The sequence below is a fragment of the Falco rusticolus genome, chromosome 12, assembly GCF_015220075.1.
Source record: "Falco rusticolus isolate bFalRus1 chromosome 12, bFalRus1.pri, whole genome shotgun sequence".
Taxonomy (NCBI): domain Eukaryota; kingdom Metazoa; phylum Chordata; class Aves; order Falconiformes; family Falconidae; genus Falco; species Falco rusticolus.
The window spans coordinates 9534324-9558137 of NC_051198.1; positions in this window are offsets into that span (position 1 = coordinate 9534324).

Below are 23814 nucleotides of genomic sequence, written 5' to 3' on the forward strand. Positions count from 1 at the left end.
TTGACCACATGATTGTTGGAACTCCTGAGCACCCCACCTGCTTTGGATGTTGAGGAAGCACATGAAGAACCATAGAATCATTTAGGTTGGAAAAAAACTGTAAGATCATCAAGTCCGACTCTTAACCTAGGACTGCCAAGCCCACCATGTCCCTAAGCGCCGCATCTATGCATTCTTTAAACATGTCAGGGATGGTGATTCCACCACCTCCCTGTGCCACCTGTTCTAATGCTTAACCACCCTTTCAGTGAAGAAAGTTTTCCCAATAGCCAGTCTAAACCTCCTCCGGGGCAGTTTGAAGCCGTTTCCTCTTGTCCTGTACCAAGTGCAGGACCCAGCACTGAGCCCTGTGGAACCTCACCCCATCGGCCCGGCCTGCCCAGACCCCCCTGCAGAGCCTCCTGCCCCCCAGCAGGTCAGCGCTCCCCCAGCCTGGGGGCAGCTGGGAACTGGCTGAGGGTGCGCTCGATCCCCTCATTCAGTTCATTGATATTAAACAGAACTGGCCCCAGTACCGGGCCCTGGAGAACCACTGGTGACCATCCTCCAGCGCGATGTAACTCCATTCCCCACCACTCCCTGGGCTCGGCTGGCCAGGCAGCTTTTAACCCAGTGTAAAGCCAGGAAGCTCCCAGCTGGGCGGGAATGGGGGGAAGTCACTTTTTTGTGATATCAAGGCAGGGGGGTTGGTAATTGTCTGGTTGACTTGCTTGGAAGAAGGAGCTTTTTAGACATGAAAGAAGGAAGTGTGCTACTGTACTGGGTTTGCATGGCCAGGTTTTGGTAGCGGGGGGCTACAGGGGTGGCTTCTGTGTGAGGCTGCGAGCAGCTCCCCGATGCCTGACAGAGCCAACGCCGGCCGCTCCAAGGGGGACCCGCTGCTGGCCAAGGCCGAGCCCAGCAGTGACGGCGGCAGCGCCTCAGGGATGGCGTTTTAAGAAAGGGAAAAAGTCTCTGTGCAACCGCAGCTGGAGAGAGGAGTGAGGCACTGTGAGTCCTTCCCCTGGGGAGGGAGAAGCGGTGGAAACAATGTGTGAGGGACCGAGCGCAGCCCCATCGCCGTCCCCCTGCGCCATGCTGGGGAGGGGGCAGGGATCTGACTGGCAAGAAATTAAACTGCTTTCCCAAGTCGAGTCTGTGTTGCCCGTGACGGTAACTGGCGAGTGATCTCTCCCTGTCCCTATCTCGGCCCACCGGCCTTTCCTCATGTTTTCTCTCCCCTGCCCAGCTGGGGCGGGCAGTGGCAGAGCGGCTGTGGCAGCACCTGCGTCCAGCCAGGGTCAGCCCGCCGCAGTTACTTGCATAACTCTGGAAATGGAGCCTTTGCCTGGGCTGTCCAGGTTTGCCTGTGTTGCTTCATGCTGAACAGTATATGATCTCGGAGCCAGGATGTGGATTTTATCTGGACATTTGTCTCAGAGCTCTGAAGTGCCACTGTCCAGAAGAGAATGAGTGTCCTTTGGTGGAGCCAGAAGCTTGGTGTGCACAAGACAGTTGAACTGAATGGTCTCATAAAGAAAAAACTTTTTAGGCTGCAGTTTTCCCTTGGGAGGCTGGTTAAACACCGGTCTTTGACAGCTGTTTTTTTCTTCCCCACCAGAGGCTTTTCATTATCTCTGAAGAGAAGGAATACAAAGGAAAAAGTACTTAGAGCAGGAATACGTGGGTAGTGGGCACACAGATGCTTATTTAGCCAGTAGGGGGGGTTACAGTCTTCCTCCTCATAGTTTGTCAGCTTCTGTCTGAGAAATAATTATCTTAATTAAGTGTGGTAAATGACTTGCCAGAAGCAATGTTTGTTACAGATATGTTGGGTAAAGAACGTACCTTAGCCAGGCTGAAAACTCAAGTATTGGGTACTTGAGGTGTTGACACAGATGGACTCTGTGAGGCTTTCTGCTGCACACTTTGTTAGCTGATGGTAAACACAAACTTCCAGTCATCCCATGCTAATGGGAATCCATTTCTAAAAGTCGGCCAGTGACAGGGGAATGATTAAGACAGGTTAACTTCAGTGCATAGTTAGGAACCTTTTGTCATTTTGTAGTCAAGTCTCCACAAAATCTTGTTTGTCTTACCTGGCGTGTTGCCCTTTAATTTTCTTCTCCTGTTCTAGCCATGTTTGCTATAGCAATGAAAACTGCATGCAGCTGACTGGTGGTGCACAAAACCTCCAGCTGCTGGTCCTTTATGTTGACTAGCTATGATGCCAGTGCCCCAAAGGCTGTCAGTCACATGGTAGGAAGAAAGGATCAGTGCAGATGTGGATTTGCTTTCAAAATTAACAGCTGTAACAGTGGCCATTTAAAATAGGTAAGCCAAAAGTGGGCTGCCAATGAGGACTGAAGAACAAAATACAACACACAAAACGAAACCGCATCAGAATGAAGTTGGTTAATACCAAACAAATGGAAGTTTCAGGTTGCTAAAGCTATCTCAAACAAGTCTGATGTTCCCTGTAAGCTTTACATAGGCACTGCAAAAAGCAGCAGCATTCCATGGCTATTTGCCTCAGCTGTACCTGCTGCAGCAGGGGGTCAAGATCATTGCTGGGAATTAATAAGAGGAGGTTCAAAAGGCTTTGGTTGAGGATGATGTTGAAACAGGAGCACTATTTCCTAGTAAAGTAGATTGCCTGAATTACTGATAGATCAGTAATAGCCAGCCTGACCACTTAGACTGCCATGTTTCTCAGTTTAAGATTACAGTGAAGTATTCCAGGGCAGCTGAAGAGGAGATCCTATCTCAAGATGCTAAACAGGCTACTCTTAAAATTTGTATACCTTTTGCCAACAAGGTTATTTAAACTGAGGTGGTTCAGCTGTCTGAGGGAGCATTTTACAGGTGACATTCCTAAATTCCTTCAGTCTGATCTGCACATTCTTCTCGGCACATATTCACATACGCAGTAATTGCCAGCTAATGATGAGCATAAAATAACATCAATTATAAAACTGGTGAGTCTGAGTGGCGACTTATTTTTTTTTGCAGCTTTCTGTGTGTTGTAGATTCAGTTCTGTTAAAAATGATGTTGTGGGGTAACAGGGAAGAAGGCTAGACATGATGTTACTGGAGAAAGGGAGAATTTGTACCTTCTTAAAGCACTTCACATTCAGGATGAAAAAGCACTGTGAGGTGCTTTGAGATGGTGGCATTGAAGGTCAAATCCAGTAGCTCACAATGATTGCAGCTATCAACAGCAGCAAAACTAAACAAAAGATTCAAACCCAACAGAAAAATTAAACTCCTCATTGTGGAAAATCACCAGTCATATACTCTTTCAGCCATGCATATAGGGAGCAATTTTGGATATATATTTTCCATTTCTATATTTTATACTTTGTCTATGTTTTTCACTTTTATACTTTTTGTTGTGGTACTCAGCAGTAAAACTTTAAATGGCATTTTGACACAAAACATTTAGGAATACGTTGGATCATTCAGCTTCTAAAGAAGAATATTTTTCACTCCCTGACTACAGTTTTTATTTCTTTTTTTAATGTATTTGTGACCTGCTTCACACTTACAATTTTCCAGCAGTTGTAGGTATTTATGATGTCTGCATTTATGGTAACTGGTAAACGCTGCTCTATTAGTAGTTCTGTCACCTCCATTTCCCTTATGAGCTGTTCAGTAACAATCATAAGGCAGGAAAGTATATTAAAATGATATCAAAAAAGAGAAATTGAAGGTCTTCTCAGAAAAGAAGCATAAATGTATCTTTTGTATGCAGGAGATGGCTCCCTTGTGTGTGTTCAGGGTGTCAATATCCCAACCAAAAAGGAAAAGAATTCTGGTACTGAATTATAATAAAAGTAAAATGGGATCAAAGCAGACAGAACTGAGCTCAATTTTCTCATTTACAAAATGTGAGCATTTCATATTGCAGCATTATGCAGAACATTAATTGGAAAGATAATTAATGTTGAATTACAATAGAAGTGCTGTAAAAGTACAGGGCACATATGACATCCACAGGAACATCAAATAATTTTTTCTGAGGCTGGCGATTAGAAAGGATGCCAAATGGATTTATAATGAAAGGGGACATGAAATACAGTCATCGCAATCTTTTTATGACAGCAAATGCCTGGACTTGTATTCTAACGTGTGGTTGGTTTTTTTTTAAACCCTAACATTATGATCTTAGTTTTGGCTGAATAATCACCTTTGGTGGGAATTAGCACCTTCTGTTTTACTTCTAACACACTGCGGAGCTTGGCATTGTACACTGGAAGTGTTGAAGTGAGACTGGTGATTGTTATGGATGTTAGTATTGTCAGAATTGATGCAAAGGAGAGAAATAGACAATAACATTGAGAATGAGAGCGTACTCTATCAATGCTGTGTGTGAGTGCATTGCTGGAGCACTCTGGTAAAATGTTATTTATGTTCAGATGTTTATGATCATGGGTACGATTGTCCTGTATTGCTGTCACAGTTTGTAATGCTTGTAGAATGGATGATAAGAGGTATTGGCTGATAAAATATTCAGTTTGCATCTGAATGGAAGGTGTTTTGTATGATCATTTGGCTTCTGCAAAAACTTTAGAGGCTTGAGGAAAATAGAAAAGTAGTCTTTGACTTTGCTCAAAACGTGAGGCAGTCAGGAGCAGCCAGGAAATGAAAGGAGGCTGGGAAACTGGCGTCTTGGGAGGCTTGTGTACTTGTGAATAATGTAAGTTTATTGACATATGCTTGTGAGGTCTCCAGTGAGTTCCCTGCTGTTTTGCATTTTACAAGCCAATGAAGCTGTTTTCATTACTAGAACACTCGTTAGCGTTCCCCCAGCAGGTAAATAAGTCATAGCTTCATTGTTGTGTATTCCTGATACATCCGTAGGCAAAGTATTTATATTCAGAGGAAAAAATGAAATACATCTGAGGGGTTAGATGTATGTCCAAAAAATTAAAAAAAAAAACAACCCAGCAAACAACCAGAAATGGAGTGCTTATATTCTTCCCTCATCTTTCCTGCTGCAGGCACAGAGAGTGATCGGCATAATTTCTGCAGATGACCAGCCTGGTCTCTTCTTCTTTCATTCTTTGGGCAAGTATTTATGCTGACTACAAGTTTCATTTCTTGGTCTCCCAGCATAATCCACCCTGTTTTTTCCGGATGTCATGGAATCTTTCTTTTCCTGACTTATTTATTTAGAAAACTCTTTCTTCTTTTTCTTTCTCTCTTCCCCCCCCACCCCCGGCAAGCCACTGTGTTTGTCTTCACTTGCAACGTACAAGCTCCTGAACACCCATCATGGCACCAGAGAAAAGTTTCCTTAATGTTGTGGTGCTGAGGGAATATAAGTAGAAGCTTTATGCACTGAGACCGTGAGGTGGTGAGACCTTATGCCAGTGGGTGAGGTGACCCTGGGGCGCCGGGGAGCTGGGGCACAGCCCGGTGGGGGCTGCCTCTGCCAAGGCGCCATTAAATAGCCTCCCGGTTATAAACAGGATGACCCTGCCTGAGGAGGACAGGACTCTACCTGGAGTAGGACAAGGAGCAGCGATGGAGGCTGGGCTTCCCTGCACCTCAGTCCCCCCGAAATCAGGCGGGGGACACCTGGCGCTGCCCTGCCAGGCGCGAGCCCGGGGCCCTCGCCGCGCTGAGGGGAGACCCCACTCGCCTGCCCTCACCTCAGGAGCGGCGGGAAAGCGGGGTCTTCGTGGCGGCTGCAGCCCACCAGCCTGGGGCTCTCCTGCCACAGGAGTTTGCCCTCTAGTAGATAAGGCATGACACCGACTACTCTAAAGGTGAGAGGAATTCTTCTCCAGTGTCTGAAAAATATCGTTGAGCCTGCAGACCGGGCTGGGGCAAACATATGGGGGAGGTGTCTCCCCTCCTGGTGGCTGACAGACCTCTGGGCCAGCCTGCCTGAGGGGAGCTGTGGTCGCAGGGACTGGTAAATGCGGTCCCCCGTGCTGTCTAAATCCCAACCTTCTGAGGATTTTCTAGCTGTAAAGCCTGGCTGTGGTCTTAGAGAGAGAGAAAAAATGGTGTGGGAGGATGTGCAGGAATGGGAGCACCCAAACCAAGCAGGCATGGGAAGGAGAGTGGTTCTGAAGGCTGTGTGTATTTGATGAGTGTGTTCCCCATACGGTTGGAGATAATCATTTGGAGCAAAAGCCTTGGGAAAGCCACCTGCATGGTGATGCTAGTGGGAAATGTGTGTGTGCTGCAGACCCTCAGCACAGCAAGGGATGTGTCCGAGCATTGGGTTTGCTCAGGCCTCCTGGTGTGCCGTGGAGCACAGTATTCATGGTGGAGGAGTAAACAGGGCAATAAACAATCTTCTGCAGTTACCAGGTGTGAATATCTCCGTGGCACTTAATCACTTTTGCACGCCACTTTATGCCTCTCCAGCCCCTGTGCCCTGAATATTGCCATTTTAAATAAGCAATCTGAAGCACAAGAGACAGAGTGTGTATTTTATACATGGGTGATTTCAAAGTTTCTGTGCAGTGGAGGACAGGCCCTCCAGGGCTCTCGTGTTGCATTTTTCACTGCCAGCATTTTGAACGGTTTATGATACAGAGCTGTACAAGTGCTTTGTCCGCAAATGAATTGCGCTCTGAAAGCCCAAGGGCACAGAATGAGATGAAAAATGCATTAATATAGAAGGACAACTATGTAATGCAGTAAAATAAGTATCATTATTAACTGCTGTAAATACAAACCTGCTTGCCGGCATGACAGACCCTATAGAATAACAATAACAGAAGTAGCCCAAGTATGCTTCAGGAAGGAAACTACTCAAAATCCAGAATTAAGTCAAAGTCATTGAGGGCAAAAGGAAGAGACGAGACAGTGTGAGCATGAGTGCAGCGATGCTGCAGCCTTTCAGTGGCACAGAGGTGGAAGTGGTTGCTGATGCACCAAGGCAAGTGTATCGAAGGAATCATGTGGCAAATTGTGTTCATTGAGTAAGGAGCAGTTCAGTTAGAAAAAGAGGGAAATCAAACCAAACGTAGCATCTCATTGCAAAAGAATCAATGTCAATACAGTATGAATTGAAACTAAACAACCCAAAAGTTAGGCCAAGATTCCTTCAGGCAAATTGAGCTCCTCTTGCCTACCAGCCCATGGATTACATTTACACTCATTTATGTCAATGTACATGAAGTCCTGGTTTAAGATTCGGAGGCTTCCAGGACTGAATCCTGCTTGCTGCCTCTGTAATTTGCCCATGTATGTCTTTCCCCTGTAGGTCCTTCTGCCTCCCACAGCTGCCCTGCCATCCCCTGAGGCAGGTTTGTGTCCCAGATATGGGAGCTGCTGAGACACTACAGCTATTTTATGGTGAGCCTAAAGAGAGGAAAGGAGCTTGAAAAGACAAGCATTGAATATTTTTTGAGTGGTTTGCACATAGATGTGAACAAGCTCCAAGCTGGCTAGGCAGGAGTCAGCTCCAGCCTGGGAGCTGCATAGCCATGGTTACCACAGCCCTGAGGACTTAAGTTATTAACAAGGGCCACAAGCTGAGTTTATCAGCCAACACAATCACTGGGCTACTTGTGCACTGTGCCATGGAAGGATTCTGTGGACATCCACAAAAAAGGATCTAAGAAGGTATTTGCATAGATAAAATGAGATATGTTTATTTAAAATAGCACCACAAGTCACCTGCCAGAGAGATGTTCTAAAGGAAAAGCACCTGTGCTGATTGCTGGAAGCTAAAGGGAGAGGTAGATTCTGAAGCCCAAGAAATGCTTTCAGGCTCTGCATTCCAGCTCCCTGTCTCTGCCTGCCACTGGGGAGGGGGAAGGTGGGTTTTCAGATGTGCTACATTTTGTTGTCTTTTCTAGCAGTAGCTGCAGTGATGCCTGCTGTCACTTTGCCACTCCCATTCAGTGTGCTGGACACCATGAACCTTGTTCTTGGGTGCTTTACTTCTCCTCACCTGCTGTTCAGGCATGTCAGCTTGCCAAGCTGGGCTGATTGGTTTGTAGATAAGTTGCTCTTTTCGAGGGGACTGTCAGAACACGTGCATGATTTGTTTAGCTCTCTGGTTAGTGGCTCTCCATAGCAAATGGCTCTTGTGTATTTACTCTGGGGTGCGGTAGTTATGGCCTTTCCCTGGGAAACTACCCTGACTGACTTGCTGTGGGACAGGGAGAGTGTATTGGCTTGCACTGACAAGCTTGCACATCATTCCCTGGGCTCTGGAGGACGTACGCCAGTTCTGTCTTCTCCTTGCCACTTTTCAGTGCTGTCACAGTTTTACCATCTTGCTCCTTTTTTTACCAAAAGCCCAGATTGACTGAATTTCTCAATGTCCATGAAAGGAAAAGCCTTTGGGCTCTTCATGCTTTCTAGCAAGGAGTGTGCCACATTGCAGGCTGGTATCGTGATGATGCTGTCACCTCAGGCAGGAGGTGCCTGGCCAAGCAGCATGGGGCTTGACTTTCTGAAGGTATGGCAATCATGCATGGTAATGGTACAGCCTTTATCAGTGCCTGTGGAGCAGACCTAATGGGTCTGCAGCCTGGTAGTACTTTTTATCTGTGTAGCCAGAGCTGCCTTTAGGCAAGCAGTGGATTGAAGATGGGTGCTGCCAAGTTCCATTTCTGTCGTTGAGGAAGCTAGGGCATTCTTGGCATCTATAGCTTAAAGATGGCAGAGATACCAGATGGTGTCTTGTTCTGGTGCTATGCTGTTGGCAACAGTGGGCTGCCTCGCTTTGCCCAGGTGGTAGGGATAGGGCAGTAAGTGTATGTGGCACAGTGGCAGCTTCTTGGCCAGTATGACTGTGCTGGGAAACAGCCATTCCCCCACTGCTGCTGAATGTGGTGGGACCCAGACTTGTGTGCTGGCCAAGAGCCTGAGCGCAGCCCCTCTGAGCAATGCCATGTTCAACAGCATTACCCAAAGGAAAGCCAAATCCTGCAGTGTGGATGCAACAGGCTGGAGTAATCCAGTTTGCCAGCCTTAAGCCAAATTGTGGCCCAGTCATACCCCAAGGTAAAAATGGCGGGTAAATGCATGGTGCCCTGGGGCTACTCATGGGCGTACTGCAGGCACATGCATAAGTGGCTGAAATATCTGTGCACTGGAAAAGTAAAACAGTGAATGAGTTTGTTTTGGTGATGGTCCGCAAAATGGTGACTGTTATTTGCATATTTAAATCTTGATACATGCACTCAGTAATCTTTTTAATGGCAAAATACAATTCAATTGTGTTCTGGGGTGATTATATATCTTCCTTTTAGAAATTGTTGTTTAGAATTAAATGAAATATTGTGTTGCTGGGGTTCACAGACTTTTGGTAACTTACATGAACATAATAGTTGGCATTTAATTGTGTGCATAACTAATCCAAAGCATTACAAGGTTTTATAAGGATAATTGGTAAGTTGTCATGTAGGTGGTTTCTCTAAATGGCTTCATAGCATTTAGAAGGACAAAAGATATTGCACGTAAATAGTAGGTTATTAGAAATAAATGGTTATGCAATTATTCATAGCATCAGAAATGGACAGTTCAGCTCACAATGGAATTCTTCAGAACACTGCAGCTAGAGTATTTGCATGAAATAACATCTGAAATCTGCAGTTGGCTTTGTTTCCCATTTAGAATGCCTTATGTAATTAACTACAGCAGTCCCCTTTTGAAGAAATCCATTATAATTTGAATTATGTTAATTCTGATGCTGTGAATAATTTGCCATATATTCAGTAAAATGAATTTGATTTTTTGGCCCCTTAAATATGACTGAACCATCTTACAGGGATACATGCTTGGCACCTTTGTAGCCATCTTTTTCTGGTTTATACTGTAAAGTTTTTGCATAAGAGTGTCATACAATTAATTCTCTAATTAGGAGCTTATTTAGGAATGAGGAGAAAGTTTAGACCTGTATTTACCTTCGGAGAGTGTAGCTGGATGGTGAGGATTGTTGCAGAAAAAAAAACCCGTTATTTTTTCTTCTTTGGACTATAAATTTTATCTGAAATTGAATACAAGAGAAGAGCAGTGCCACATTCTGCTCTCAGATAAACGCTCTCCTTAGAAACGGCTGCTGTCATGACATCGGCATCAGTCTGTCGGGGATGAGTTTGGCCTTTTAAGTGCTCTGCCATGTGTACTGGAAAACGCTCCAAGTCCCTTTCTATTGAGGGGAACAGGAGGGAATTCATATTGTGCTCATTTTGTGCCATGGGAACACAGTTGGGTTGCTGAGGGGCTGGCACTGGTTTAGTCAGTAAGTATTAGTTTCATTCTATCTGTTTGATTACCAGGTTCAGTTAAAAGTAATATATGAAAAGACCTATCAAAATGCCCTTCAGCAAAACATGGCATGATCCTCCCCTGTAAATGTCAGATTACTATTGGTATTGTGACAACCCATTTCTCTGTGAAGAGTAAAAACAAAAAGCCCAATATATTTTTGCACCATTACAGGAGAGAGATGCCAAATTACAGGGAAAAAAATCCTGAGGGACAATTAAGTCTCTTTAGTTGTACATAATTTCATCATTTCTCCTCTCAAGGCAATAGTTCTGGGAATGAAGCCATCAGCATCTAGGTACTGTCAATGGTTACAGGATACGAGGAATCTACTGGACTTCTCATGTGTTCTTTACACTGCTTTCCCTAAAATACTGACTCAGGTTCCTTCAGGTAGACCCCTAGGGGATTTTGATGTCTTGGTGCCCTGAGGTCAGACATTGATTCCTCTCCTTCCCTGCTCCCCTCAACCCCACAAAACAAAAAAGCAGCAGGAGTGGTCCTCTCTGCTTGTTTAACCGGAGCAATGATGCCAGTGTCGTCTTCTTGTCTTTATGGGACAACCTTATGGTGAGATCATACTCCAAAGTTTAATTCCTTCTGCAGCTGGAGGGATCAAATCCATGTCTCTCAAGACAGAAAGAAAGTGCCAAGTTGTAATAAGGGGATTTCAGCCACTCTGCTCTTGAAGCTGTTGCACTGAGCTTAAAACAATCAAAATTGATTGGGGAAGACAAAGAGAATGTGACATTGACTGGGCCAGCGTACATGCTACTGGGAAATGGGAGGTGGGGGGCTGAAACTTTGGGAGGAGGGAAGGAAATTACTGGTCTCTTGTATTCTGCAATAGTATATTAATCACTGAACTCTGCATTGTGCATTATTTCCCGAATGGAAATGACTGCTGCTGTTGTGCCTGGTGCAGAGGACCATCCTATGGGTGCATGTCAGCAGGCGCGTGCGGTCAGAGGTCCTCAGGGAGGCTGGGGAATGTCCATCTGCTGATTCTGGCAGGTTTAGACATGGAAGAATGAAAATATATGGACATATGGGCATGAAAACAATATGATCCTCAGGTCAAATGGAAATTTCTGCTCTCAGAGTAACATTTATCTGGGCAAACTGCCTGTCTGTCCTACACTCACTGGATGTGAGAGCAGTATCCTGTCTCAGTCACCTCCATGTCTCTCAGGACAAGCAGCAGGACTGCTGGGAATTAGATGGCAAAGAAGGGAGGCTGGCGTGGTTTGAAAAAGAGAAGTTTCTGACACATGAATGGTGGGAAAAGATAGCTGAGGATTGCTAAAATATTCCGTACAACCCACTGTTCTTCTTGTACCTTTCTGTCCAACTGCCCTTCTGTAGTTTTCAACCTCCAGTGTGACTTGCCTGTGCTGTATGCTAACCCTTGTCCGAAGACACCCGTTATGGCACATGTAAGAGAACACAATATGGCTTTACTGCTGCCTTGTCCCCCCTGTTCCGTGTCACCATGGACACACCTAAAGCAGCACAGAAAATATAGGAAAAGAGGTGGTTGGTTTGCTTTTGATGGTACTTTGCCACTGGTGCCTAGAAGGAGAACCAGTGGGTAATCTCTAGTTTGCAGTGTCATTTCTAGCCTGTACTGTCTCTGCAGCAATTCTGGAGAGAAGGGATTAAAGAGCTGCAAGATGTGCCAGCATTAACACAGAAATCTTGCTGTACAACAGCCCTGGGAACACGAGTGTCATAGTTCTTGGCTTATAAATTGTCTTTTTGTTCCCACTGTTGTTTCCAGGAAATGTACCCGACAGCACAAGCCCCACTTGCCTCTGATCCTCTAGGGAAGGCCTGCTGAAGAGGTGAGCCTAACGCTCAACCTGCGGATGTTGAAGATTTGTTAATCACCTGAATCCAGCTACTTCAGCAGGGATAACTGAAGGGAGTAGCAAGATGGAGAAGAGAGACAGCAGGTAAGAGAACAAAGTGAGGTGTGTTCTCTTGGTGTGTTAAAGGCTGTGAGTTAAAAGTGTAGCAAAAAAGTCATGGTACCAGATTTTTATAACGAATCTAATCATATCACAGAAGACTTCTCACTCTAAGCCATGTGTTCTGAGACTGTGCATGTGTATTCAAGGCATATCTGTGTACTAGTGTTGTTACTGTTATTTTCACACAAAAGTACATTAGGAAACAATTTGTGCAAGATTATTACTCTTGTAAACTTCTCATTATCAGTCCTACTAATCCCCAAAGAAAGCTGAAACTGCTGTAGTTACTGTTTATTGACCAGCTAAATAACAGACTGTCTTGAGCATTGGGTTTACTGATTTTGTTGGTTTTACTGCTAATGAAATTTGACAACATTTTAGTTGTAAGAGAATTTTAGGTTGATGTTGAACAATTGGTGCTAAGAATTAGTTAATTCTATTACACAACTTTCCACAACAAATTCTAATTCTACTTGCGTGAAAGGAGGTACTCTGAACCTAGTTTGCCTACAGTGTTAATTCTGATTCAAAAGTAAATTATTTTTACCATTTCCTGATAAACACTTGTATTGATTTCTCTACTACTTAAGCCTCTGCTTTAAGAAAAAGCACTCATTTAAATCAATCCCTATTCAGAAAAACATGTTGGGAACAGGCTTAGTTTAAGGTCCTCTGTAGATCACATGGGAGTTCTCCCTGTATAATGAGTGTTTGTTTTATGAGACTGGGTTAAGTCCTTTAGTCGTGATCACACTCACCCTTCAATCACCAGTCCCCTTGATCTCAAATGATGATAAAATATTCCCTCCAGATAAATGAGTGGTTCTAAGGTGCATGAATCCCAAAGACCTCCAGGAGATTGTTGCACAGATTTTAAAGCTAAGACTGCCTCTTCTCCTCACACTTGCTCTGGGGTCCTTTGTCCCAGAGGGCTGCAGTGGTTCTGGGAGGTTCAGGATGGAAGTGGTTACTGCTACTACTGGTCCAGTGATGGTTTTCCACAGCAGGATGAAGGCCACAGGGTTTATTGTCGAGAAATATTTCTTGTTCCTCGCAATGTCCTGTTAAAATATTGTATGTTCTGTTCTGCATACAAAGTATTGCTGATCTATTGAAATAAAGTCATGCTGTTAGTTTTAAAAAACATATTTTGCTTGTAATTCAACGTTACCTGGATTATGATGCCTTAGTAAAAGAATCCAAATGTTGAATTCCTGAATACTTGGGTCTGTTTATATCTGGGATTGGTCTGTCCTGATTTAGATTACGTGACCGGCTGAGAAACGTAGGTCCAGAGTTTTAACCATGCTCAGTCTAAGAAAGCGTGTTCATGGTTAGGATTCAGGTTTGGGCCCCAGCTCATCAAAAGCCGCTCTGCCAGTGTGGGTTACTGCTAGGCTGATAATTCTTTCTACCTGATAAACATGGAGATGTTTAGTAAAATGATAGGTATTTTTGTTTAAGCATCTTTCATATGGAGCATCACAGAACATTAATGAGAGTGAATGGAGGGGACACCCCCCCCCCGCAGTTTCACAGGCTGAGCTGCATCCGCAACAGCAGAGTGCTTGGCACAGCAGATTATCAGCTCTTTTCCCACACCTTTAGGTGAAACTACAGTGTAACTATATAGGATCAAAGTGTTCATTCTTTCCTCCTCCTTCAACTGGATTGTTCTAAAACATTTTCCTCCCATCTGCTGTACAAAATGCCAAGACCTACCTTCTGTGAGGTTTTCAATACTTATATATGTGCCACAGTGGGAAGCAAAAATCTATGCCCTACATTCTGTCATCTCTGCATTAGCTGCTCATAAAATAAATTTGACTCACACTGATTTTTTTACTGAAGACCCTGCATAGCAAAGACACAAAGTACAATATAATTCAGGCTGAAATTTAGGACCAAACTATTGCCTGACTGCAGATCTAATAAAGAAATCAGCATTGTCCTTTGCTTGAGATCTAATACTGTATGAGATGTAATGTTCATGGTGACAGAAACTTCTATTTCTGCTGTTTATCTTCAGAAGGTATCTTTTCTTTTGGTGTCCTTCAGAAATATAGGAATTGCACCTACATGGTTACACCTGGCATCAGGTTACTGTAGGTTTTTGGGAAATTTACAAGACCTGCGGGAGAGCATTCCTATTGGTGAAAGTTTCAGTCTAACCCCTAACAATTTACTGAGATAAACATCAGATATATGATACAGAAACAATTCAGATATAGTTACATTTGTTTCTATAGTTTGTATAATTCTAATTATCCTTCCTTAAGTCAGGTACTTCACTTAAGTGGTTCTTCACTTCAGATTAATGATAAAATTGCTTTGTAACTTTGTAAAAGTATTTGCTATTCCAGTGGCTTAATGGGTCAGCTACTGCTTGGGGCTCAAATGTAGTTTTGGCATAACCTCTGTGTTACTGCCAAAGGTCAAGGATTACAAAAATCTTGTTTCGTCACATGTGTAGAATGATGTATGGGTTTTTTGGGGCAAGATAAAGATCCCCAAAACAGTTCATTTGTTGGAATGGTGTAAAAGCCTTGGTGACCTTTTGAAATGAAGTGTAACTCCAGTACTGGCTGAACTGCACAAAAAAATTGTAAATACCTCAGAGTGCTTTGTGAAGTACTCCTGCATTCTGACATCATGTGAAATATTGAGCAGTAGAAAGTATTTTGGTTATGCATTTAAAAATATCTGTGACAGAATGGGAAATGTATAAATATGTATTTCTATGGCTTCTATGGGATATCGTGAACTCTCAGAGAGTGCTAATGCCAGGCTGCAAACTTCATTTTGCTTGCAGAGTCAGTCCTTGCCTTCTTCCCCTCTGTTTACCTCTAGTCTGGACTGTAATTTGAAGACACAGCAGCACAGGGCTGCCAGTAGAAGGCTGCCAAATTCAGGCTTGCTTCCCTGTATGTACTATGCTGAGCAAGACTAAGTGGATGGTGTGTCTCCTACATCAGTGCGTTACGTGACTGAGCTCTCAGAGATGTCTGACCCTCAAAAGAGAGTGACACCTCTATTTGTACTGTATTTACGTACAGTGAAAAGGTGTAGGAGGTTGAATTTGAAGTATTTTTATTCTTAAATGCTCGGAGTTATTCAAGGATTAGGGACTCATTAAAGTCTGGATTTCTAGGCAGTTCACAATGGCCTATAAAAGTAAAAGGAGGATTTTGGTTTTTTTAAAGGTACCCTGACATACATACATACCCATACATACTGAACCACCGGTGGGTCCTTGTGAAGTTGTTGGCCTCATGGCTTTGTCCTCCCAAGACCTTTGGTAGATGATTGAGAGGAGTCCTGCTGTAACATCTGCTAGCTCCTTCAGTACTCTGGGCTGAATCCCACCAGGCCCCAGACACTTATGAATATTTAGCTGATACAGCTGCTGCCTTACAATTTCAGTCTCCATAAATGGGGAGTCACTGTTCCTACATATGGTCTTCTGGCTCAGGGGACTAGCAGACCAGGACCTGTATTCACTTTCCAGATGTGTGTATCTGGAGTTGCAGGGGAATATTCTAAATAGGTTCTTTCTGGAAAGCAAAATCTTCACATATATAAAACCTTGAAAACCTCTTCTGTGGGGAATCCGATTTTCATGTGTAAAAGGATCATATAAAGATTTATGTGGTGTTATAGAACACCATCCCCATGCCCCACCCCAAATAGAATTGAATTATGGAATCTTAACTTGTAATCTGGAGAGGAAAAAAAAAATCACTAGATACAACTAAACCAGTGTCTTATCTTATGACAAGTTTAAAAAGTCATTATTTTCAGGTAATTACATTCACTCCTGAAAGTAATAAACTCGAAAGGTGGACTGGAGGCTATACTTCATCTGCACTAATCTCAGTGGCTAATACAGAAGATAATGGATAGTAATGAAAATATCTGCTTTGAGTTGTTTTTTAAATTGAATGAGATAAACAGCCCTTCGTCAATTTCCAGTCATTACTTTTTTCTAAGAAAGAAATTTTAGAATTGCATCATGGCAACAGCCTTGGACTCTGTGCTGAGTATCATTTAATGAAAACTAGGTAAAATGAGGAAATGTAGTGTCACTAGCTAAAGCTACTGCATAAAGAAGAGCTGAGGGTTACTACAGACTTGAAATGTGGAATCTGTCTATAATGAGAGATTTGTTTGCCTGTTTGAACTAATAGCAAAAGATGAAATAGACTCTGAAAACTGGCTTTTAACAGTATTTTCTTTCTTGTATGTGTCAAAATCTGTTTAAAATACTAGTATCCAAGTCTCATTTTGCTCTGTTCTATTCATCTGGTTATTATAAGTCATATTTGCTTTGTCCTTAGCTGCTATGTGATTCTCAAAGTCACCTTTAGTATTTCTTTGCTCTGATGTTTTGCGATGCCTGCTAGCTGTTATGGCTGCTTTGTTCATGGAGAAGATTTATGACTAAGCTGAGTAGAGACAGGTCCTAGGGAAAATTGTATACACTCTGAACCAATGTTAGAAAAGTTCATTCCCTTTTGGAGGTGTGTATTGTATGTAATTATTTTCCATGTGTAACTATGTGCTTTATTATAAGGCAGAGACAATATCCCTTTTAAACCTTTTGTATAATAATTTTAATATGGTTCATTACTTTTCTGAATTCCCCAGCAGATGTTCAAGTTGATGAATGCTTCAAAAGGCTTTTTTTTTTTTTATAATTACTGACATCATCATTTGTTCTGTGACTGAGGAAATCAGTGGACGCTTAACTGACCAACATGAGCAGCTTTCATCCTTATAGATTAGCATGGATAAACCATGAATGCCATTTTCTTGATTTCCACAGGTGTTTTTTCTTGGACAATCAAGCAATCCAACTAACAGCACAGAAATACCCTCTGAGATATAAGTGGCCCTGTCCTTTGAGGGCTTTTTGATTTGCACATGGGTAACCTTTCTCCACAGCTTTATCTGCTCAGGAGTGCTATCAGGATAACCTTTTTTTCCTTGCAAAGAGTGAGTTTAATGTCTCTTCATCTCAGGAAGACCTACTTGTCCCTGCACCAGCAGTGTTAGCAGAGAAGCTGGGTGAAGTGTAAAACATTCCAATGCAGGAGGCACAGCATGGGGTAGGAGATGAGCCACAGGAACTGGAGTCAGACAACGTGTATAGTAATTCTGATTCTCCTATGTGACCTTAAGCAAATTGTTTCTTCTTTTGCACTTCAATTTTCTCTGAGCTGCAGGCAGACTGTTTCTTGTTCAGAGGCACTGAGCACCACAGGTCCAGCTTTATTCGTGTTCTCATCCTTTACGCAAAGCCTCTACACAGGGCTTGGGAAGCTCACGTTAACTCACTGGGTACTAATCTGCAGCTCCTGAGCTGTTTCGGTCAAGCCAGGGCAGCTCTGTCTGGTTAAACACTGTATGCCTGCAGGGTTTCAGGTTTGATCCAATCCCCTGTGGGTCTCTTTTCACAAATTCCTCGGAGCTTTGAATCAGGAATTTAATGCTTTGCAGGGTGTTTTTAGAGTGGAACGCATGCATTCATTCCTGGTGGTTCAGTACAGTTTTAAGCTTGTGACTAATTCCTATTTACAGGTTTTGCATTCTAATGATTTATAAATTTGTAAAATAAAAGTAGAATTATTTAGGTTTCCTGGGGAATGCAATCTTAGACACACCTGGTCTAATTAGAGGTTTAATTTCTCTCCTGAGTTAAAGTCTAAATCCTTTTAACTCTCCAGAGAGCCAGAGGATAAAAATGATTGTGAAGTATTAAGTAGAGCCAATTACAGAAAGAAAAGAGTATTGTTGGATGGCCATAAAATCTGCAAAGCACTACCACAGATACAGAATAAGATGGCTCAGAGGTTCTCTATCAATCTATCTCCATAGCAGGCTTGTTAGAGCAAGAGAAGCAATTCTGAGGCATGCAGACTTGGCTCTAGATTAATACCTTTTGCATGTCAATGGTTTTGTTTTCCTTTTGCTGCAGGGTTGTTTCAGTTTCATCTCCCTCTGAGTGATCCTACTGCAAAATTTGACTATGGTGACTGTGTTAGTGGTCTCACAGAGTTCAGGAACTTCCCTTACAGCTCAAGGCTCATTGTGTGGAGAGATGGTAGGGACAAAGCTGAATGCAAGTTGGAATTATGTGCTAGAGATTGGGTCGTGCTGTAGGATTCAAGGGCCTGATTTTATCCTAAATTCAAAGAGCCTTGTAGCTACTGTTTAAACCCTGGAAATTTCCAATTTACACGGGGGCATCTTTGCTTGACCAAAGTTCCCCAAGTGTCTGCACTATCCCTCTGTACGTTAGGGATTATCCTTGTCTTGACAAGTGAAGTAACCCAGGTATTAAATGAGTCTGGATTGTCTGCGGGCACAGAAATGAAAGTGTTCTTCTGCCTCTGGCTCATGGGCTGCTTGATTCTGCAAGTGCTCATGGAGTCAGTCTGTGATAGGAGACTCCCTACAAAATACACTTTCGTGTGACTGATTTCTTTTTAATCACAGTTAGAGAAGGGGTAATGTTGCTGCCTGACAAGGTATATTAGCTTCAAAGTTCTGTCCCAAAAGTGTGTTTGTGGTTTAGTGGTTAAGATATGTAGCTGGAGGGAGGCAGACTTGGGTTCTAGTCTTTATTTTCTGGTTGTATTTCAGTCAGCACTGAATCCAAAATATGGACTTGGTTTATCTGAAAAATCAGCTTAAAAGAAAGAGCCCACTCAGCTATAAGAAATAAAAAGGAAGGAAATTATGATTAAAGTGCAGATGAAAACCAGTTCTAATGTGTTCTGTGCTCAGAAACAGTAAGCCATAAGAAACAATCTAGTCAATCTTTGATGTATATTTTGGATTAGGTCCTCAGCAAATAGTGCTTGCTAGTTTTCTGAATCTTTTCCTTACAGCACCAAAATGCATCAAAAAGTGGAACGCAAAATGCTAGCAACAGAACAGTATTCAGAGGAGCAGAAAAAAAGTATAAAGGGAAGATAACTCATTAGGTCTGTTCTAAATTAACTGCTTTTCCCAAGTCAGAGAAATAGACAATATACTTGTATCAGCTCATGATCCGTGTTAGGGTAAAATTTTTCAGGATAAATTTATACTTAGAATGGAGAGAGATACTTAAGTAGCTGCAGCTGTTACTGTGCTGTCGTCTTCAGAGTACTCAGCTTCTGCAGGCAGTGTGCATCTTTTCAGGTAATTATAGATCTTTTCAGTACATCTTTGTTAAAAAGGCAGACAAACAATGGTAATTTTTCTTCCATAGGTTATTTTACTTTTGGTTTGTTTTTATTTATTTCAGAAGAATACTTTTGCTTTCACTATAAGTGCTCAAATTATAGGAAGGGAGGATAGCAGATTAGAAGCCTGCATAGAAGGAGCTGTATGCACATGTAGCTGACCCTATAAATGGATATTCTGCCAAGTGTTTACAAAAACCTCATTAGTTATTCTAGACATTTTAGTGAGCATCCTCAAAAGGATAAAAAATAAGATCTTGTCTCCTGGAAGACATAGGAAAATGATAAATATTGACAGTAATTGCCTTGTCAAATAGTCAAGAATAATGAGACATCAGGTAAACAACTTTTTGTTGTTTTATCTATGTCATTGCACTATCATGCACACTTGCTGCCTTTCTCTCTGAGTCTTTTCATTTTGATGATACTAATTTGGTTCTTTTGATGATTTGGCCTTTCTAGTTCTGAATTCTTCTAACATATTTTAAACCATGTCTAACGGTCAAAAGTAAAACCTTACTGCCTAACTTTCACTCCAGTTTTTGAATGACTTCTTTTAAATTATTTTTTTTTATTGAAAGATTGTGCTATGTGCCAGCAACCCAGGGTTTGGCAGTGCATAAGTCAGTGATTCCTTTTGTTTTCTCCCTGTGAGGCTAGTTCAACCTGCTGTTTGCCCAGGCAGAGCAGTGTTTTGGATTAGCAGTAAATTTTTTGACTGGCCTATCTGGAATCTCCCACGCTCCAGCAATTTTTTCCATTGGCCACCATCCGAGTTACACATAGGCAGACCAGAGGGTAAAAAAATAATCATCATCTACTTCTCAAAATATCCTGCAATGCAGGTATATAGCCAGTACAACACAAATATTGCTTCTCAGACTGCCCAGTGCTGACACTGACAGGTGTTTCAAAGTACTCTGAATTTCCACACCCACAAATTCTCTGATTTTTTTCTAATATGTAATCTAAACCTACCTTCTTTCGGTTTAAAGCCATTCCCCCTTGTCCTACCACTAGAGGCCCTTGTAAAACTTCCCAACTTTCCTGTAGGCCCCCTTTAGGCGCTGGAAGCTGCTATATGGTTTCCCTGGAGCCTTCTCTCCAGGCTGAACAACCCCAACTCTCCCAGCCTGTCTTCAGAGGAGAGGTGCTCCAGCCCCCTGATCAACTTCATGGCCCTTGTTTGGACTCGCTCCAACAGGTGCTTGTTCTTCTTATGTTGGGGACCCCAAAGCTGAATACTGTACTCCAGGCGGGGTCTCATCAGAGTGGAGCAGAGGAGGAGAATCACCTCCCTTGACCTGCCGGCCATGCTGCTTTTGATGCAGCCCAGGATTCAGTTTGTTTTCTGGGCTGCAAGCACACATTGCGAGGTCATGTTGAGCTTTTTGTCCACCAGAAACTGCCAATATGTCTTCTCAGGGCTGTTCTCAATCCATTCTCCTCCCAGCCTGTATTTGTGCTTGGGATTGCCCTGACCCATGTGCAGGACCTTGCACGTGCTCTTGCTGAACTTCACGAGGTTCACACGGGCCCACCTCTCAGGCCTGGTAAGGTCCCTCTGGATGGCATCCCTTCCCTCCAGTGTGTTGACTGCACCACACGGCTTGGTGTCATCAGTGAACTTGCTGAGAGTGCCCTCAGCCCCACTGCCCGTGCCACTGACAAAGACACTGAACAGCGCTGGCCCCAGTACCGACCCCTGAGGAACGACACTCGCGACTGGTCTCCACTCGGACATCGAGCTGTCGACCAAAACTCTTTGGCAGCAACCATCCAGCCAACTCCTTATCAACCCAGTGGTCCATTTGCCAAATCCATGTGTCTCTGCTTTAGAGACATGGGTGTTGCTGGGGACAGTGTCAAATGCTTTGCACAAGCCAGGTAGATGACAGCAGTTGCTCTTTCATCCACCCATGCTTTAACCTCATCACAGAAGGCCACCAAATTTTTCAGGCACGATTTGCCCTTAGTGAAGCCATGCTGGCTGTCGCCAATCATCTCCTTATTTTCTATGTGCCTTGGTGTAGTTTTGAGGAGGTCTGCTCCATGATATTGCTGGGCACAGAAAAGAGACCGATAGGCCTGTAGTTTTCTGGATCTTCCTTTCTTCCCTTTTTAAAAACAGGGGTTATGTTTCCCCTATCATAATCCTAGTGAATGATTATCATCTGCTGAGTTTTCAATTCTTTATATGGAATAAGTGTTGAAAAGTTTCTCTTTTCCAGACGTTACCCTCTCTGTTGACTTGCAGCTAGCTTCTTCTGTTATCCCTGTCTTTATAGATCACCATTAACTTAGAGCCTTACGTAGGGTAAACAGAATCTGTTTTGGTCAATGCATTAGGAGCCAACATTTGGTCTATATTAATTTGCCCTGGATATATATATACTGCGTATACAGAAAAGATGTCTCTCCAACACTGTTACAAATTGGTTTGACTGACTTTTGTCAGCCAGGACAGGGTTGCAGGTGTGAGGTTCCCTGGTGATTCAGGCAAAGGCCAGGAGATGTAAGCACAACCAGGTGGACCCTCTTGTGCGTAACGTCTAGAGATGATCACTAGATGGCAACGTTACATAGCTGAAAGGGCCCATCTCTTGCAAGCTCGCTGTTTGTTATGATCTGCAGATGAAATGGTCTTTTCACTCAGGTTATTTATCGTAGGTGGAAGATTTCCATGGGCCTGTAGGATGAAGAAGTAAGTTATCACTGGAGATTACACAGCCATCTCTGAAATTATATAACTATTTAGAGAGCTCTTGTTAATCATACCTGAGAATGATTAACAATTCTCAGGTGGTCTAAGGACAGGCCATTCTGCACCAACAAAAAGCTGCTATGCTTACATTGTTCCTTAGGGTAATGACTTGAATTTTGGATAAAGATCCTTCAGAAAAAAGAAAAAAAAAAGTACCAATGCTGCTTTTGAAGTTGTAGTGATCTCTGACAGCCCTAAGCTTAATTTGATATAGTGACCTTGTGCACTGATGCAGTTTTGCTGATTCTGTGGTTGATGTATGATTTTTTTGTGTGACTTTAAGAGCAAAGTGCTGTCTAGGTTCTGTAGAAGTAAACAAATTAAACATAACGCTATGTACTTCAGACTGATACTCTAATGTGATAATGTGATATATTGTTTGTGCCAGAAAGAGTAAACATTATCTTACAGCACAGGGCTTGAGCTGAAAGCAGGCAATGGATTTCCTGGACGGTATGAGCTGGAGGGGGTGACAGGTCAGACATGCACTGAAATCTCTTTGTCATGGGGTTCTGGGTGCTTTTGATCAGAGGTTCTGGTGAACATCACAGGTTGTACCAAAAGGGAGCTTACTGGAGCCAAAAGTCTGTCCTTGAGGTTTCTTCAGCTCCTACTAAGGTGGGTTCCAGAAATGAGTGCATAAGTATACTGTTAGGGGGGTAAATATCAGAAATCACTAGTGAAGTCAGGGAATATTATTTCTTAATTATAACAGATCAAAAAGATATTGATCCTTTGTGGGTTAAAGAAATGCATTCCTTTAAATATAGCATGAATGTTGAAAGCCAACCAGAATGACAAACTTCACCTATGGCAGAAGAGAAACACTTTTCTGCTGATATGGTAGCAGATGAACATTGTAAAATGGTGATTTCAATAACTCTCATGAGTACAGAGGCTGTAGAGACATGATCTCTTTGTTCGGGATTCACCATATTGCACAAAAATTTCTTTTGCAAATTGGAAATTGCAGACAGAGGAAAGACCATATGATTATATGTATGTAGCCATGCCATGTGGTATCAAAAGTAAGTGTAGGATGTTTCTGATATGGTACTCCCATGGAGAAGTTAATCTCTGATCCTGATATATCTATCTATGATAGTTCTGGTCACCCCATGTTCAATGAAAATAAACTCAGACTAGGACAGGTGTTAACACAGCCCCAGGTCTGTTGAGCTAAAATAAAACCCCCAAAACTATAACAACTTGTTTAATCAGCAAAATGAAGGCTGGGAGACTGAGCATTTAGGGGTGAGAATGAGAAGGGGAGGGAGAAGCTAAAGAACCATGGTAGCAGAGCAAGTGGATGTACATTAGGCATACATTTTAGCTGGGAAGTGTGTCTTGCCATCAGAACAGAGAGGTCTGCATGAACTTCTCATAGGTGCAGTGCAGACAAGAAACCTGACTGATGCTTTTCTTCAATGAATTATACAACTTTGTTGACTGTGAGAGGACTGATCTCTTAATCTCTTTTCATTCCTTGGACACATAGACAGCCAAAGTGTTTGATGCTCCAGTGAATAATCATGCAACAGTGGACTGTACTGTGGCTCTAAACCACACTGCTTTGGGAAGGGTTGTGTGTTGGATAGCTCAAAGAAATGTGATTGAT